This window comes from Rhipicephalus microplus, chromosome X, assembly GCF_043290135.1.
Source record: "Rhipicephalus microplus isolate Deutch F79 chromosome X, USDA_Rmic, whole genome shotgun sequence".
Taxonomy (NCBI): domain Eukaryota; kingdom Metazoa; phylum Arthropoda; class Arachnida; order Ixodida; family Ixodidae; genus Rhipicephalus; species Rhipicephalus microplus.
Genome location: NC_134710.1, coordinates 56880710 through 56899616, shown reverse-complemented (window position 1 = coordinate 56899616; position 18907 = coordinate 56880710). Strand labels below are relative to the sequence as shown.

The 18907-nt window shown below is 45.3% G+C and overlaps 1 protein-coding gene across 6 annotated transcripts in view; it reads right to left on the bottom strand.

Moving 5' to 3' along the window:
- LOC119176070 (dual specificity calcium/calmodulin-dependent 3',5'-cyclic nucleotide phosphodiesterase 1A) overlaps nucleotides 1-18907 on the bottom strand; it is a 637362-nt gene that overhangs the window by 135955 nt on the left and 482500 nt on the right. The window lies entirely within an intron of this gene.

Below are 18907 nucleotides of genomic sequence, written 5' to 3'. Positions count from 1 at the left end.
TACAAGCGGGAAATGAACCGGAAAACACCACATTATACGAGGTCGCTTGAACACTCAACACACGGCCTCCTCCGCATGATATCCCACGCATATAGACCACCATATGCGGTACAGTTGTAAGGTCACTGCTACGCGCAAATGAAACGGTCCTGAAGGACTACTTCATTTGCGTGCGGGGGGGTTCTAACGAGTGCTGTGTGCTTCATGACAAGATAACACTCCAAAAAGTCCTGCTGAGTCACTTGCTCCACATTTATTTCGCTGTAGTAGGATCACGAAACACGCGCTTCGAAAGGACACTCGAGGTGGTCTTTTAAAGGGCCCATATACACCAGCCAGAGGTCGAAATTCGGTTGTGGTGGGGAAATTGTGCACGAGTGTACGACGAACACGAAGCTGTGAGAATTTTTCGAAACGGTGCAGTTATGGTGGAGTTAGACGCGTTAGCTTATAAAACCCGTGTCGACCACACCTATCGCCCTCTCCTGCGCTTCCCTCCGCTGGCATCCTTTCCCACGCCACTTTGCCCTCTCGCCGAGCGTCCCTCCCAATCTCACGTGGCATACGTCATCGCTGACGCGCTGCTTGAAACACCATTTACTTCCGGTTGCCGCGACTCCGTCAGTTGCGTGCGCTTGTTAGCGAAACGGGCTGCCGTAATCGTGGCGGTATGGAACGTGCGTTAGGCCTACGCCTTCAAAGGATCGCCAAGGCGATAGACCCGTACGGAGACACGCCGTGACCCGCACGTGTTACACGGGCAACACGACGAACAACAAGGAGCAGTGCGGGCAGCTGCTTGCAGGTTGACCGGAAGTCGAAGGCTCTTGCTCGACCAGTCAAACATATTTGGATCGGCGCGTCAGAAATGTGCCACGGCGTGTCATGTGGAGGACCGAAAGGAGAAAGGACTGTTTCTCGGAATCTGTGGCACACCGGCAGTTCGCAGCGCTGCCACGTGCAGAATTGTTGATCGCGACGGCATTGTGCACGCGATGCTCGCGTTTACTTGAAATGCTTGAAAAAAAAAAATATCGGAGGTGGTTTACGGGCTCCTTAAAGCACATCGTTGACGAGAATACACAAAAATAACAAAGTACAATTCACAATGTTTTCAAAAGTAATGTTGTGATTTTGGTTGCGATAAGCTGAGCAAGTAGAGCGGGAAAAACAAACTAACTACGACTCTCCTCAAAGGGACCCTGCAACAATTCTCCGCGTAATCGTCGAATGGATTCATTAAGAGAGCTTATCATCTCAGAATCAACCGCCACACGTTTCTTTAGCATCCGCCAAGTAGTAGCCGAGTTACAGGGGTTTGTCGCACCCTCCAAGCGCTTGCTCTCTCCTTTCGCACTAACTAGCAAGCGTGCTGAAAGCCACGCAGAGGAGGGGTGAAGAGGGCGAGAAAAGCTAGAATTATTCTTCAGACGCGTCATGTCCTTGAACAACCCCCTTCAACCGCGTGCCTTGCTTTCAGTCTGCCACGGGACCCGATAGTCGCGGTAGCATTTACGATGGAGGCGAAAATGCCTGAGGACTTAGGTTCAGGTGCACGTCAAAAAACCCCACGCTGTCGGAATCTTCTGAGACCTCCACAATGGCTTCCCTCAATCATGTCGTGGTTTTGGAACGCTTAATCCCAACAATTATCATTTTGTTACTCATACAGGTGCGTCATTGTAATACAGGGAACACTGATGTTGCCACCCTTGTCATGCATTGCATAAATTACATGTTACACCGACGGACAGTGCATAGGATTCCACACATTGCCTGTAGTAGCGCATACAAATTTAACTTCTTGGGCAAAGTTCAACTTCACCGAAACTCCAATATGCACGTGGAATATACGTAATTTTCCCGTAAATGGTTTGTTATTTCCCAATATAGAAGGGTATACCAGCAAACTGCTCTTAAAAAATATATGTGTTATTACTGGAGGATGGACAGCGCTCGCAGGCAGGCGCACAAAAACGCGAACAATGCACGCCGGGTCGAAGGAATGAACATAGGATGCTTAAAGTTAAACCAAACTGGCTTTTGTATCAGGAGGTTAGCCCCACGTTGTGATTTCGATCGGCAGCGACAATTCAATGGGAAGAGAGAGGGAGAAGGAAAAAGAAATGAAAAGCACACGACCAAAACTGTGCTTTCATGTCGTCAAAGCTGAATGCGACAGCTAAATGTGTAGCAAGCGATATTCGCATCAACCTGTCATCTTGATTTCTGGATGAAAAAGCGTTCGCGAATACGCAACACGCGCTTGCACGCACTCGGAAGGCGACGCGAGCTGCGATAATAGAGAGCTTTAGTACTGCGTACGCTGCGTACGTGCCGGCGTTGCGTACGTAAGGACGCCACGTTCTGCGTAGTGCGCATGCGCAGACCACAACGCGCACGTATCGCGTTACGTACGCAGCCGCTACGTACGCACGCATGAGATGCGTGCGTACGTATGAGGTGATCGCGCCGCTCTCGAACAAGTTCGCGACAGCGCGACACTTCGTTTTGCCAAATGGCGGCATCGAAGGCAAGCACCGACTGGTTCTGTGGCTTAAAATATGGCCATAATCAGGCTATAACACTTGGATTGGCTCACATTGGCTGTCAAAAACACGTACTTCTATTTTCATCTACCAGATGCCGCAACACGCTTCACGCTCGTTACGTACACGGGTACTACGGCGTACTAAAAGCCGATTAGTGGCAAATGACGCCACGTAACGCAAGGCGCTTGCGTGATGCGTTCGTAGCACCATTCCGCAGTACTAAAACTCTCTAATTAGCGTCCCGGGAGTAGGGCACGCGACCATTGGCTGGGAGCTTGTTGTCGCCACGCTCTCCTCAGCCAGACACAACGTACAAACACGCACGCCGCCAGGGAAGCTGCGGGTATGAACGTTCGCTCGAGGACAAACAAGGCGACGCGATGCGTAAATTGCGCCTTTTCGTCGGTATACGCGCGAAGTGAGGCCGCGTGCCTTTTAAGAAGTCCACGCATAGGAACGCAGCAGCGCCGTTGCATTCCTTTGTCCAATTGTGACAGAGGAGCGGAAAGAAAAAAAATATTGAAAAAAAAAGACAACAGTGAATGTGCGCGCGACGACGCAAACGCACAAGGAAAAGAAAACATGGGTACCGCAGTGAATGTCGCTTACATAAATCGAGTCCAAATAAAGAACAAATAGGCGCGCCACCGCGCTGTACCGCGGCCAAATTATGAATCAAGGAAAGGGCCGCGTCTGGAAGGAAATTGCTTTCATTTCATTTCAATCAGCTCCCGTGATTTCCATCTCCCGGACAAGCGCGCGGACGAAACAAAAACAGTTGAAACCGCTCGGAGAGAGAGAAAAAAACATCTCCCCAGGAACGCCATCATTTGCATATATACACATTTGCGCGGCTGTTGCTGCTGCAAAGACGAAAACAACACGGCCAAGGACAAGGGGGTGGGGAGTTGGAGCCGAGGCGTTCTTTCACAATTCTAATGAAGAAATTATCGTGCGCTGCAAGCGCTCCAGGCACAGCAGCTGAATCCGCAGAAAGAGTCGTCGCGCCTAAGGAGGGGCATGCCTAATTAAAAATAAATAAATAAACAAGCCAGCGAGTCCCCTTTGGGTGCACGCAGGGCGGAAATATTTGTGCTGTATGCTAACCGGTTGGGGGGGGGGGGGGGGGCGAGACACAGTTACGAGAGCAGCTAAGCGAAAGCGAGGTCATAGAAATGCAAATACTACTTAACCGAATCACGAGAACAAATAGCAGAGCGCGATGCGCGAAGAAAACAGTCGGCTTTTCAAAGCACTCTCCTAACTTGGGCCTCTTATATTAAAATCAGTTTAATAACGCAGAAGCCCCGACGCACAATTTACGTCAACGTCTTTAAAATGAAAAAAAAAGTACAGCCCAGGTGAGGCCCGCAATATGTTGATACCATCGGCTACCTGCACATTTTGAGGGACAGCTAGACTGAGGACATTTTGAGGGGCAGCTAGATATGAGCATATGCATTTTTGTGTGTGATCAACATGCGCATTCGTCTCCCTGAAATGATGGCTAGGACGGACTGTGTGACGCGTAGATCACCGGCTCAACCAGGTGAGTATTTTGCGGAGTGAACGCACCGCCGAGAAAGAAAAAAAAATGTATGGCAGCTGCACTACTGTGAAACATCAGGAAGTGCGTAGCAGGGCGATTCCCAATCGTAGAGTACCCACTGTCAATGACGCCAATGCTTGAGGTAAGCATGTAGATGGGTGTGCGACATAAGCTCAATCGTTAATTCTTGTTGCAGCGGTCGAGATATGCGTTATTCGCAACCAACCAAAAGGAGTGTCGGAGGGGTCGCTCGGCGATTCAGTGGCGCCCCCTCTTGCGTGACGCACGAGTCAGTCCCATGTTTCCGAAAGGTTTTAGTGACTTTCTGCTTACTCAATGCGGTTAATTCTTGGTTCTCTGCTGTTAATTATATCATTTTATACCAGATTCGTTCATGTCAACTCGGGTTTCAGCATTGCTTTTCTTGTCATGGCCTGTATTGAGCGCTTGACTGAGAACGTGTCCATGCCTCTTGAGGTGTATGGCTGGCCGACAAACCGGTCCCACGAAGTGCTCGGCACTTAACAAAAAATATTGCCGGAGATTTGTGAACGAAGTGATTCATTGGTTGATTATGATAGCCAGAGACCAGACTTTGGCGAAATGCCTATTTTGTTTCTTGCGATCCTATAGCCTTACTTCGAAATTTGACCACGAATTAAAGGTTAAGAAGGGCAAAAGAATCGACATTCGAGGAAGTTGGAATTGCTTATGAAGCTTTGGAATCAGCAGCGCTACAACGAGGACACGAAAATCACAGCATAACGATGGAATGAATGATGATGAGTGGGGCGAAGCGTCCATCAATCCGTCCGTGCTTCCGTCGTGAGTCCATTCGCCCGTAGGTGCGCCCATTCGTGCGTCCGTCTGTGCGTGCGTCTGTGTATTAGTACGTCTGTCCACGTGTCTGTCTGTCCGTCCATCCGTGCGTCTGTCCGTCTATCTAGTGAACACCAAGTTCCGCTATTTCGCTTATTTTTATCCTATATTCATCATATTGCCACGTGCTACAAAAGGTATATGTACCGCCATCCAGCGGACAATCAAAGGACTAAACTAGAGTGTGTACCACATCTTTGCTGTCATCGCTTTGTTAACACCGAGAGCATGATAACGAGGCCATGCTACGTTTTTCGTAACATGCGGACGTGCGGATGTGTGCCCGAGGGTGGGTATGTGCCACTGGTATGCGGGTATGTGCTACAGGTCACGCACTACGACAATGGGGGACGCACAAGCCACGCCATAAGGAACTTCGCCCCTAAAAAAGAAGTACGACACACCACACACTGCTTTCTCACATTTTGTTAGAAAGAACGCACACTATTCAAACCATGACCAAGTTCCCCGTGCTTTTACATCATTAACCGAAACCATCATTAAAAAGAAAGAAAAAAAAACGCTTCTGCAAAGACTCTAAATAGCTATAAAAACACTGATCACGTGCACGCTTTTAAAACATTTCATTGTCATGCACTGCTATTAAGGGTCTTGTACCTTTCAAAATGGGAGTTGTATACAGGCTTTTTTTTTCCTGCGGTCATATCTACATTGGGCAAACTGGTCATTGCCCGAATGTATAAGGTTGTCTGAACAGAAGCGTTCATTAGATGGCAGCGCATACTTGCATGTTGCCCGACACTGCGCAGAACATCGATGCACGCTAACATTCGTTGATTGATATGTGGGGTTTAACGTCCCAAAACCACTATATGATTATGAGAGACGCCGTAGTGGAGGGCTCCGGAAATTTAGACCACCTGGGGTTCTTTAACGTGCACCCAAATCTGAGCACACGGGCCTACAACATTTCCGCCTCCATCGGAAATGCAGCCGCCGCAGCCGGGATTCGAACCCGCGCCCTGCGGGTCAGCAGCCGAGTACCTTAGCCACTAGACCACCGCGGCGGGGCACGCTAACATTCGTGACAACATATGTGTTTTTAGGCATAAAAATAGAGTCACTAGACAAATTGTTAACAATTTGTCTAGTGAGCAAACAACAACAAAAAAAGCAATCTACGGGTAAGCATGTCCTCAATAGCACTATGCATGGCAATGAAATTTTTTTCCTCAATCATTTCATCCCAGAGTGAAAAAAAATCACGAATGTGGTCGCTGTTTTTCTAGGTGTTTCGAATATTTGACGGAGCGCATGTCCGCCCCCCCCCCTTTTTTGATATCAATGATGTAAGAGCACTTAATCATGGTTCAAATAGAGTGCGGTCTTTCTAATAAAGTTGTGAGATGGCAGTGTGTGGTGTGTTGCATTTCTTCTGGTGTCCTCGTTGTTAGCGCTGCCCATTCCAAACAGGCATTAAACATTGCTTTAATAGTGCTTTTATGGTGTCATTTATATATAAATGCCTATTTTTGGCGTTTGTCTCAAATGCCTTTAAGCACCGATAAGTGCTTATTTTCAAATTCGGGGCCTGTATGAACACCGTGAAGCCTTATCTTTCACTTTAGAATGCATTCATGTAACCGTCATTGATTTAACCAGGCAACATTGGCTGTAATTGTAATTTGTCATTTTAATTGTACAGCTGTAATTTTTCACGCCAAACCAACAGTCGTTCCAAACAATCTCACCTTGGTGTTAAAGAGCAGAAACATAGAAATAGTTACTGAAATTAAAGTACTAGGAACGTATTTCTGCAGCACATTACAATGGGACCAACACGTGCACTTTGTTATAAAAAAACTTAGCTGTATCACAGGAATGCTTAATGGCAATAGATATCGTCAACCAACATCTGTAAAACTATTAAGCTATCACTCGCTGTTTGCAACACACATCAATTACGCTCACCTCGTATGGGGTATTCTACAAGTGAATTCAATCTTAGAAAAATAAACTTATTTCAAAAGAAAATAATACGCATATTAGCAACTGTAACGTACTAAGATCACATCGAAGACCTCTTCGGGCCGTACAACATCCTCACTATCTTTTCCTTCTACAATTGTTCCCTACTTCGTATATGAAACTACAATATAAACTCAGCAAATAGCATATTTAACGAAATATCTTGTCTACATAAAAACACAGCTACTTGTACCACCCGTGACAGTGAAGTATCGTCTATACCCTAATGACGAACAAATAATGACACGCAGAAGTTAAAAAAAAAGACTACCCAATTTGCTTAATTCACCTGAAAATGCAAGTTTTAATATTTCTATAATAACGTAACGTGGTCTCAACTAGCTTCACTTATTCAGCCTCTCAGTGTTTTTGTTGTTGTTGTTGTTTCTTCTAGAAGTCATCACTGCCTTTGCTAAGAGTGCTTGAGCACGTAATCAGTTCGCATTGTCTGAAAGAAATTGTTTCCTCACGCGCACCAACATTTGTGTACTACACATTATATTGTATTTTTTATTTCTTTTTTGCTTGTATTGTGCAACTGTTATTCATAGTTGATATCATCCTGAATATTAACCCATGCACGCTATTTTTGCCACCTCCACCACCTGCTGCCACCATAGAGAACGGGGGCCAAGAGCTCTTCAAGCAGCCTAGAACAGTCTTTTACTTGGCTCCGATTACTGCATAGAAATTTTTACAATGAAAATAAAGAATGGGAATGAACTTTCGCGTAATGAGTGATATAATAAAAAATACAAACACAGGTGATCATTAGCGCACACTTCACGAAATGCTACTTTAACAAAAGAGCGTATTAACGCAATGCGGCATCACTCTTTTGACACAAGCTTCTATTAAAAGAAGGGCTGTAGCAATACCAGAAAAAATTATGTGTCGAGTCAACAACAACAACAACAAAGTTTACACATAATTGAGAATCGAATGAAACAGAGCAAACGTGAATCTGTACGTCATGAAATAAACTTTAACGTCATCTTAAAGACACTGCCACACATTAAATATAGTTCATTCATTCATTGATTCAATCTTGCTTGATCCATATACACACGCACTGCAGAGCCTGGCGGTTATGCTCTGGAGTCAAGGTGTTGCACATGGGCATATATAAGCGTGCAAAACGTCGCCTGACTGAAATCGACGAATCGCAAATCGATGAATAAGACAGGCGAACAAAAAAAGCACGCGGAAACGATCTCAGCCAGCACCCGTACACGAAGCGACATAGACAAATGGAGCTCTTACGGTTGACACGTTACCTCAGACGACAGCGTATTCCATTCGTGAGGTGAATAGCTCGGTATAGCACGTATTGGGTATCCGCACTCGTAGAATGGGGCACCACGACCCACAGCGCGGGGAGGTTTAGCGCAGGCACTAAAACGCGACACTGAGAGGCTTAAAGGAGTGTGCCTGAACTTGCTGCCGAAGCATAGATTTCACAGAAGCCAGACTGAAAAAAAAAAGGAGGGCTAGCCACGGAGCTTGGTGCCAAATTGAATTAGCAGCACACGCCGGCTGTCATTCAGTGGAGCGGGACACGGAGATAAACACAAAGTCGGCGAAGAAAAAAGTGGGAAAAAGCCTGTTGTCTCGGCACAGTTTTTCCCTCTGGGCTTCCGCCGGGCTGTCCGCTTACGGCTCCAGCGACAGCCCCGAGGAAAGGGTCTGTGACGGCCAGTGTTGCGTCACACCCGCACTCCGTGTCTCAAATGCCCTGCGCTGTTGCAGAATCTTGAGCTACTGCACACCGAGCAAGAAAGTATGAGGGCAGAACGCTCGCTATACCACTGGGACGAATCCTAAAAGCTTTTTGCGGGTAAGGCTGTTTCCTGACTGGTTGGTGGCCTTCGGCAATGATATGCTCGCTGTCACTGTAGGGGACATCATTCCTACGAGCTTAGTAGCGTAACACCGTTTTAAGAAACCTCATCCCGAGTGCCATATACACTGGCAGACATGACGTCATTCAGCGGAAGTATTCTATGACCCCCATTACGCGTTCATCATTTCATGCTGCAGGGAAGTTTAGTTAGAGTGACCTTATGTTGAGTTCAGTTGAATTTATTTACCACACACAATTGTACAGTAAGTGGCTGGGACAGGGGAAAAAAGCTGTATAAAAACAGCTTGACATTAACCCACATCCACATGTTCACTGTGACAACAAAACGGCAAAAGCAAAGTAAACCACAAGACAGTTTAAGCCAGCAATGCACATGCTTTGCATCGAAACAAAAAAGTTATACAAACTTATACAAACCACCAAGCACATGATGTACATTGAAAGGAAGAAGTATACAAACAGAAAATAATACTACACACATGAACTAATAAAGAATATTTAAAATAAAAGTATTAAAAAGCGTACGAACATGTTCACAATTAATTCTTAATTTATTTAGTGTATTTGGCAAGCAATAACGCAATGTCTCAAAAGCACAATTTGTGTGCGGCCTCGGTACATGCCAATATTCAGAGTGTCGGTTTAGGCGCGCCTAAAGATTTAATTCTAAGCTCGCTAAACTAAGTATATAGCCGCGAACTTTTATGGTATCAGATCTAAAAGGGATTACTAAAGAATATTCATGGAGGAGGTTTAATTTGATTATTTTATATTTATCGAATATTTGTGATGTATGGGTATTAAAAGGGAGGTTAACAACAAAACGTACGTAGCGCTTTTTTATTTATTTATTTATTTTATTTGTAGATACTGCAATCCCACTTTTCTGTAAGATAATAGGAGTACTATCAAATTGATTTCTTCCATTACGCCAAATTAAGTTACAATAATTCAGATGTGATGTAAAAAGCGCATTCAATATTTGAAGTTTTTGAGCAACTGGCAATAGACCCTGGAATTTTCTTAGGACACCTAAAACACTGTAAAGCTTGTTGTAAAAAAGTTCTGATAATCGCATTACATGTGCTCATGGAAAAGAACGCCCAAAGACTTCGCGGTGGAAGAAAATTCATTTATGCGGTTATTTAACATGACATTGTAGGATTCAGCGACTTCATTAAGGAGAAATTCGTAGTAAAAAAGAAGAGCTTATGTTTTGGATCATTTCATAAGTAAATATTTTTTAAGGGTCCAGCTGTATATCTTTTGTAATGTTGAGTTAGCTGTATTTACGAAATGACTAGCATTCGTACCAGAAAAAAAAAAAAAAGCTTGTGTCATCTGCGTAGATTATGTATTGCGCTGAAGGGTGAGCATATGCAATATTGTTCATAAATATGAGGAACAAAAGGGGACCCATTAGGCTGCCTTGGAGAACACCATCTTTAACAGTTTGCCCAGACGAAATTTCCCTGTTTATAGATACACAGTGGTGTTTTTCTGTTAGGTAGCTTTCGATTAGATTTAGGGCTACACCAGGAATTCTATAACACTGCAGTTTTCCAAATATAGTCTTGTGCTTTATTTTGTCGAATGCTTTCTAGATATCTAAAATATCTCCGGTGTAAACTTTTTGGCCTTGATAGTTTTGAGAATCAATTCATTTTCAAACAATAAAGCTCTTTCGGTTGAAAGCCTGATCTAAACCATATTGTGATTGACTTATAACAGAATGTTTGTCAAAAAATTTCAATAATCTTTCATGAATAATTTTTTCTAGTGCTTTGGAAAAAAACGGGAAATCGAAATTGGTCTGTAATTAGTTAAAGTGTTTTCATCTCCATTTTTGTGGATCACTGTCACCTTAGCATCCTTCATGTTCTGTGGAAAAATGCATCTTTTTAAGAAAGCGTTGTAAATGTGTGTCAGACACTGACTAAGTAGATCAATAACATGTTTTATCGCTTTCATTTTCAGGCCATTTAAATAAACGTGTGCATGTAAACATGTACATTAAATAAACATGTACTCAAAGTACATCGCTCGCACAACGAAGCAAGCACAAGCGCGTTCGTCCTCTCCTATGTATGTATGTATGTATGCTTGTATGTATGTATGTATGTATGTATGTATGTATGTATGTATGTATGTATGTATGTATGTATGTATGTATGTATGTATGTATGTATGTATGTATGTATGTATGTATGTATGTATGTATGTATGTATGTATGTATGTATGTATGTATGTATGTATGTATGTATGTATGTATGTATGTATGTATGTATGTATGTAACTTATACCTCAACAGCAGTCCATCAGCACAGCAGTTATCCCTCGCATGCTTTATCACCAAGTGATATCTATCCAACTGCAAACCATCAGAAGAACGCTGCGATAGCTTTGATTCTGCTGTACTACAGGCACGCGCTTCGCGTGAAAAAAAATGAACCAACCAACAATGTGATGCGCGGCTGTAAATATTTATACAACTGTAATCACGGGCGCAGTTGTACACCCGTGAATAACAAGAAGACCCGTTTCTGGCTAAGCGCTGCGGTCGATGATATAGGTGGACACCGCTAGGTGGCTGTAACGGGCAGGTTGGCACGCTCTATCCAGGAACGGCGAGAAGAGACATGGGTAATTTTAACAAGTGAGCATTAAGAAAAAGCCGACATCGGCAGTGTTGACTTCGGCAGCGTCTAAAGGCTCCAATAACATTGGTTTCTTCATGTTTTGCAATTTCTATTGACCATAGATTATAAAGAGTCTCTCTCTGTCACACACACACACACCCACAGTGGATAAGGTGCTCGGCTACTCACCTGAAGGTCGCGGGTTCGATACCAGCGGCGGCGGTCGCATTTCGATCAAATCGAAATGGTCGGGGCCCGTCTACTGCGCGACATCAGTGCACGCTAAAGAGCACCAGATGTTCGAAATTCCCTCCCAAAGGCGTCACTCATTCATTTCATGGTTCTTGGGACGCAAAATCCCACGAATTATTGTTATATAAAAAGGTAGAGGAGAATGATCAACTACTATACGGCCGCGTGACGGGTGGGAAACCAGTAGGACTCGGCGCTGAAGACCGAAATAACGGGCCCGCTTATGGGGGAATTTCGAGATGTTTATTACTTGTAATTGATTCTCCAACAGAAATTGCGTCCCACCTACCCCTCCTTCATTCGTGCTTGAGAGACTCATATTTAGAACCCGAGAGCCTGATTTGAAAGAAGCATGACAGGCCAGGTGAGCGATGTGCGCGCAAAAACACGCGAGACACGTTATTGGAAATAGCCGGCATTCTCGGCGCTCGTATGGGAAAGACTGCGGGGGCCCACTCCTTACGCAACCATTCCGGTGTGGATATCTCGTTCACTCTCTTTCACAACATTAACGCGGAACCTTTCACTCGAAGTCCACTTAACCAAACAGCGCGCTTATTTGCTGCGAGACTTCGCACGTCAAAAGGATGACGTCGCAGGCAGTCACCGAAGCTTTGCCGCACTTGAGCGAAGTGGTGTTGGTAATCATGCAGTGAGAGCATTATGTAAGGACTTCCACTGTGTTTATTATTACTATTATTATTATTATTATTATTATTATTATTATTATTATTACTTGTTTGATGAACTGAATTGATGCAGTCTTGAATCGCGTCGAAAAAACTGCGGCTTGACTTTCTGTGACAGCTGCTTAAATAATAAACTCGCACTCGATCCAACAGAATATTTCAGTTCACTATCCGCGAGGCCTACTCGCCAACATCACCCGAATTCTTTAAGCCCCTATTTCGCCTGAATTGGCCGATTCAAATTTTTTTTCCGCGCTTCAATAGTGATTAGAACAACTAATTAACACGCAATCATATGTTTTGCACACTTATATTGCATAACGTCGGTTACTTAAAAATGCATGCTAAAGACTGTATAGTTCAACTAACCAGATTGTTTTACTTTTTGATTGTGTTTTGCCTTCCATGCATGAAACTTGTGTCCGCAATATGTAATAAATAAATAAAATTATTATCGTCCAACCGGTCGTGTTGACCTCATAGACGAAGCATCACTCGGAACACGAATAAAAATAACATTGGAACAGAGTGCATTACCTCATCTACAGAAGTTTCCATGCCATCGACTAGCGTGAATGGCATACTCCACGAAGACATCAGTGACAGCGTCCCAAAGAAAAAAACCTAATCCAGCATACCGGCGCACACTGATTTCGGCACCATAGGAAAGCTGTTAAGATACATTCGCCCCTTATAGATCCTCGCCTGATCCATGTGACGCCTGATCCATGTGACACATGTGGCGCTTTTGACAGAATTTAATACGAATAATAAAGCAGTCAGAGAAAGGGCCCAAGTTTGCATACTGGCAGCATTATGCGAAGAAGAACGAATAATACTTTCACAGGAAAAAAAAAATAAAAACGCCAGGCCTGCGCGGAAGGCGCAGCACAGTCACAGCGAAAGCTAGAAGAGAGGCCTTTCGGAGCCTTTTCTAAACACTCATTGAGTAACTGCTGCAAGCGCACTTGCTTGATGCCCATTACGGCATTATTAATACAAATTTTAGGGTAGTATACAGGCCAGCATTCGCTATGCTATTTTTCGTCATTCTTCTGAGAAGCGCGGTATCCGCTACACTATTGCGAGGAATCTTGTGCCAATTGTTCATGCGGTGACTGACGACGATGAGGAATTATGCCTGAAGTGGGTATGCGCCACAGTTGATAGCTGAAAAAAAAACAAGCTATTGTAATAGGATCGAGCATTGGACGACCCACTCGTTGCGCTATTCGCATTGTGCGACGACTGCTTGTTCTTTCACTGTTTAAAAACACTATATGAGTCGCAGTTAACGCGATCGTTTTCCTGACATGAGGCCTGTGTATGGAAAGTTAGCCAACGAGTCCCAAACACCGGCGTGGCTCAGTGGTAGAATACCAGGCTGGCATCCAGCGGACCCGGGTTCACACCCCACTGTGTTTTTGGCACTAGGTTTTCTTTTTTTTTCCAATTTCACGTGATGTGGCTACGGAGACCGGAGGCGGCCGCGGCGGACAACTACGGCGCTGCGCCAGACCCAAGTTGTGATGTCATAACAGCTTTCGCTGTAAAAAAAAAAAGAGACCTTGCACAATCATGTTCGATCAGAACGGTGGGAGAGGCCACAGCACGGCGCACGCCTCGAGCCTTCGGTCGCGGTCACCGCAACTCTGCGTGCTCCCTGCGCGCCCTTCTACAAAAGGGCGAAGGCCAAGGCTCAACGACCCCTCTTTCCTTTGCGGGACGTTACACGCCACGGTAACGTTGAGCGGTGTTTCCGGAATAGCGGCCATTTTATGAACACTCGGCGGAAGGGAACATTTCTGAGAAGGGCACCAATGCGGAGGGCACGCGGTCCCACGCTATATATAGATGACGCGAAAGATCATTTTTTTAAACTTGACCTTCAAAGCAGCACTCTTGAAGGAACAAGAGAAGATGATTGATTGATTTGTGGGGTTTAACGTCCCAAAACCACCATATGATTATGAGAGACGCCGTAGTGGAGGGCTCCGGAAATTCAGACCACCTGGGGTTTTTTAACGTGCACCCAAATCTGAGCACACGGGCCTACGACATTTCCGCCTCCATCGGAAATGCAGCCGCCGCAGCCGGGATTTGAACCCGCGACCTGTGGGTCATCAGCCGAGTACCTTAGCCACTATAGACCACCGCGGTGGGGCAAGGAACAAGAGAAGGGTATTTAGAAGTAGTTGCTGTTGTTTCTTAGCGTGTTCATGTTTTGAAGTTTACGACGTGAGCAATCACGCAGGCGATGCAGAAGGAAATCTGTGAGGTCCGGCTCTTTGCTGGAAATATAGGCTGCTCTCAGTGATCTCTTCATGTAGTACGAGTGCTCTTGGCGCAACGGCTGCCAATGATTGTTTCGCTTGATATCTGTAAGACTTCTGTGCACATACGTAAAAGGATGTGGGAACTGTACTAGATGACTGTATTTAAACATCTTTTTTTTTACGAATTTATTATATGTAAAATTAGTGGCGCCTAATAAACGTGCACTCGAAAAAAATTCGGCAGATCCCACGTACCTGAAAATCGACGTTATGCGAAACATGCTGAGGAAAGGTGAGCGTGTCGTAATTTTTTTTTATTGAGCGACACGTCCTGAAATGACGCTAACTATATGTACAAATGTTGCACGCACACACATATGTTGAAGAGTTGCATATAACCAGTTGTCTGCCCTTGCGCAACGCCATGCCAACTGGAACATGCGTATTGATTGATTGATTTGTGGGGTTTAACGTCCCAAAACCACCATTTGATTATGAGAGACACCGTAGTGGAGGGCTACGGAAATTTTGACCACCAGGGGTTCTTTAACGTGCACCCAAATCTGAGTACACGGGCCTACAGCATTTCCGCCTCCATCGGAAATGCAGCCGCCGCAGCCGGGAATCGAACCCGCGACCTGCGGGTCAGCAGCCGAGTACTTTAGCTACTAGACCACCGCGGCGGATGGAACATGCGTATTAGCAACACCGGAAGCTGGTATGAAGCACTGGTGCTCGCCAAGATGCTGGCCCTAGATAGTGCTACATAAATCAACTTCAGCGCACGGCACCTAACCACAATTGACGTTAATTCGACGTGACGACTGTATTGAAGGAGTACATATGTAATGTTTGTAAATTGGGTAGGCAGCACTGCAACTACTATAGACGTTTCACAAAGATTGACGTCTATTTGAAAAGCAGTTCTGAGACCTGGCATAGCTCTGTGTTAAAATGTTTCATTGCCACGCAGAATACGTGGGTTCGATTCCAGTTGGTACCTTGACATTTATTCTTTGCATTCGTCGGGTCGACGCTACCGAAGTCGGGTATTTATGAACGCTCGCGCGCTAAAATTGCTCGTGGGTGTCCTCGTCGTTCCTGGGTAGATACTAAGTGTCAACCCTCATATCAGTGGCACATACCCGCCCGTAGATATGTGCCACTGTCTGCCGGGAAGTGTTTGACGACGTGCGCGACAGGATTGTGACATTATTCATGTGTTGACCAACGCGCCCTTCTCATGCTAATTTTGGTTCCCGCCAAGTTAAGGGGGTGACCACGAGAGCACCCAAGCGTATAAGCGGCTAGATGGATAGATAGATATACGCGCAACACCTCCGAAGTTCGCTAAAAAATGCTTCGCATTAAAAACAAAATTAGACAAGCGTAACCGTCCTATCGCTGGTTGGAACAAATACCCGTAGCCACAGTGCGAAGGTTCATGACGTGTTCAAAGTTAAGTATCACATTATGCCACTGTTATATAGAATTGCTCAGAGCTATAGTATCACCGAAACATTTCGATGAAGACCCTTGTACCAGCAAGTCAGGGCGAATCGTTCGGGACAACTGTTGGAGCTGGCCCACCTCAGTGTGTTGCTCGAATGTACTGTTTATCACACGTGCTGAACATAACGCACGCTTATAGATGACAGAAACCCCATCTTCTGCATTGTAAATGAGCTTTCAGGACTTGGTATGCGGGCTTGTGGGCACACTTTACTCGGGTCTGGATACAAAAGCAACCATACACTAGAGTGTCAGTAAGCTTTGAATCAATCGAACGGGCGCAAATTTATTTTAAAGGTTAGTCCTTGACGTCCACCACTATTGAATCGACTTTTTCAAACTCCACAACAAACGCCGGCGTTGCGCATCCACGCAAAGGGATTAGCAGTAGCCTGTCTGGTCTAGCAAACACCTACATAGAAAATAGACCCCTTTTGTAGACGTGTGCACGCAGCAAAGACGCCACATTTTACGGAATAGACAGAAAGCACGGATTGTAGCTGCACAAAAGTTATAGCCACCAATCATAATCCGTGATTATAAACGTTTTTTTAACAGGGTGGCTGTGTGGCACCGAATCGAGTTGACGAAAATTGCCCATGTTTTTTTCAGAAAATTGCCACGAAACCATACCATTGCACGTGTAACGCAATTTTTTTGTTTTGCTTACTTCGTGTCGATAAACAGAGTGCGAGAACTTCTCACAACACATTATTGCCTTCCAGAATTACTGTATACAAGTTAGCGCTGTAGATATCCTCTCGCGAAACTGTAGATTCCAACGTTCTCTCTGCAATCTCAGTTATATTGGAGTCTTGTCTACACAGCAGTGGAACATTTGCCACCATCTGTTTGAGGGAGAATCGATCTGGTTTGTTATAATGGAAGCAAGACTGAATTTCGGCTTCTCCTGGTCAAGAAAATGAATAAAGTACGAAAACGGGAAAAAAGGAACCCCCCGTTTGAAGGATGATGAGTGCGCATGCGTGGTGCAGGTGCACACGGAGTGACTATTTTCACGGGATGGACGTTTATTCGCCAGTGTGGGATAGTGACGTCACATCTGAGGAGATTACACATTTTATAGATTTGTGAACATGCGGCATATATACCTTTCCACAAGGTGAAGGGTAGAAGTGTCTCGTACGCCCCTGAGCTGTGAAAAGCAGAATACAAAACTAGCTAAAGCACGAGCATCAAGTAAATAAATAAATAAATAAATAAATAAATAAATAAATAAATGGAAATGAAAACATGCCTTACGCAGAAGGTATAAAGCATTGCTCATGAACCGCTGGCTGTGTAGGTCGTTACCGCAGACTTATTAACGGGGGCGTCCGACGCGCAATGCGGAGCCATCAAAAAAAAAAAAAAAACGGGGATTTGCGTATACACAATAGGCGCAAACGATTTCTCTCTCGAGCGAGCCGAAACCGCGTGAGGTCAACCGCGGCGGAGGAGTTGCTAAGCTGGCGCGTCCTATTTCAGCTGGAACCATACACACGGCGAATTGGCAGCGGCGATCTTTCACGGCCAACCAGCTGCGAATACACGGGGGCCGGAGGAGCTCGGTGCTTGCGCCGACGCCAGCCGAAGACAATAACCGCCGCCTGGCGAAGTCCACCCGGAGGAGCGGCATGATCGATTGCCACCCTGCGCACCAGCTTCCGCGATGAACCGGCAGCGCGCGAGTACAGCGCCGGCGACTCGCGTAACCGCGAGCCACCTCGCACGCGTCGGTCGCGCTCGTCAAGGCTCCGTTTTGTTTTAGCACTGGGCGCGCGATTATTCTCCCAGCAAGGGGCACATTACACACGGTGTATTGGAGCGAAAAGACCGGAGGCGTCAATAACGCGCGCCGCAATCTCCCCAAGCGGCAGAGGTCGAAAAAGAAGCACACGAGAGAGTGTGGAATGTAAATGACGTGAAATGGGAGTCTTCTCCCGTCGTCCCTATTTGGCGCTAGAGAGAGGAAAAAAGAGAAAGAAGGAAAAAAAAACGGTAGCCCGAAAGTTCGTTGACCTAGCCCAGTATCGGGTGCGCGTTTGTTCGCTTTTGTTTAAATTGGCTGCGCGCTGGCCGCTCATTTTTTTCTTTATTTTCATTGTTTCATTGCACCAAGCAGTAGGCGTTCGCTGTCCCTTTTTTTTTTATTCCGCCCAGCTCGTCCCTGTTTTCGCCTCTCCACGTTCAGACCTAACGGGAGGACACGTGAGAGTGATCGTTATCTCGCCAAACAACGTGCGACGTCATTGTGGAACCAGGGCGCGTATATATTGTGCGCTGTTACCTCGCTTCCTGTAGACTTACTGTACATAGCTCCCTAAAAAGAGAGCTATCACATAGTGCATAAATACTCAATAACGTGCACGTGGGACACCGGCGTGTAGCACAACTCGCAGTGTAATTAATACGGAACCTAAAATTTCAGCTCAGCTCCGTTTTTTTTTCTCTTCCGTTTCCATTAGAAAATAGGCTAAGTTTTTTGCCCTTCGATTTTATCCACAAATAACAACCGCTACGATATATGTTATAGCCCCATTATCCGTTGGCTACACCTGTGCTTGAGACCGACCAAAATAGGGACTATCACTTCGCAATCCTTCGCGTTAATACTTATCTCTGTACGCGTTTGCGTGTTGCATAAGTCAACAAAGAGTGGACTCTGTCAGCCGGTCTCTGTCGAGGAATAAAGAGATGAAAGG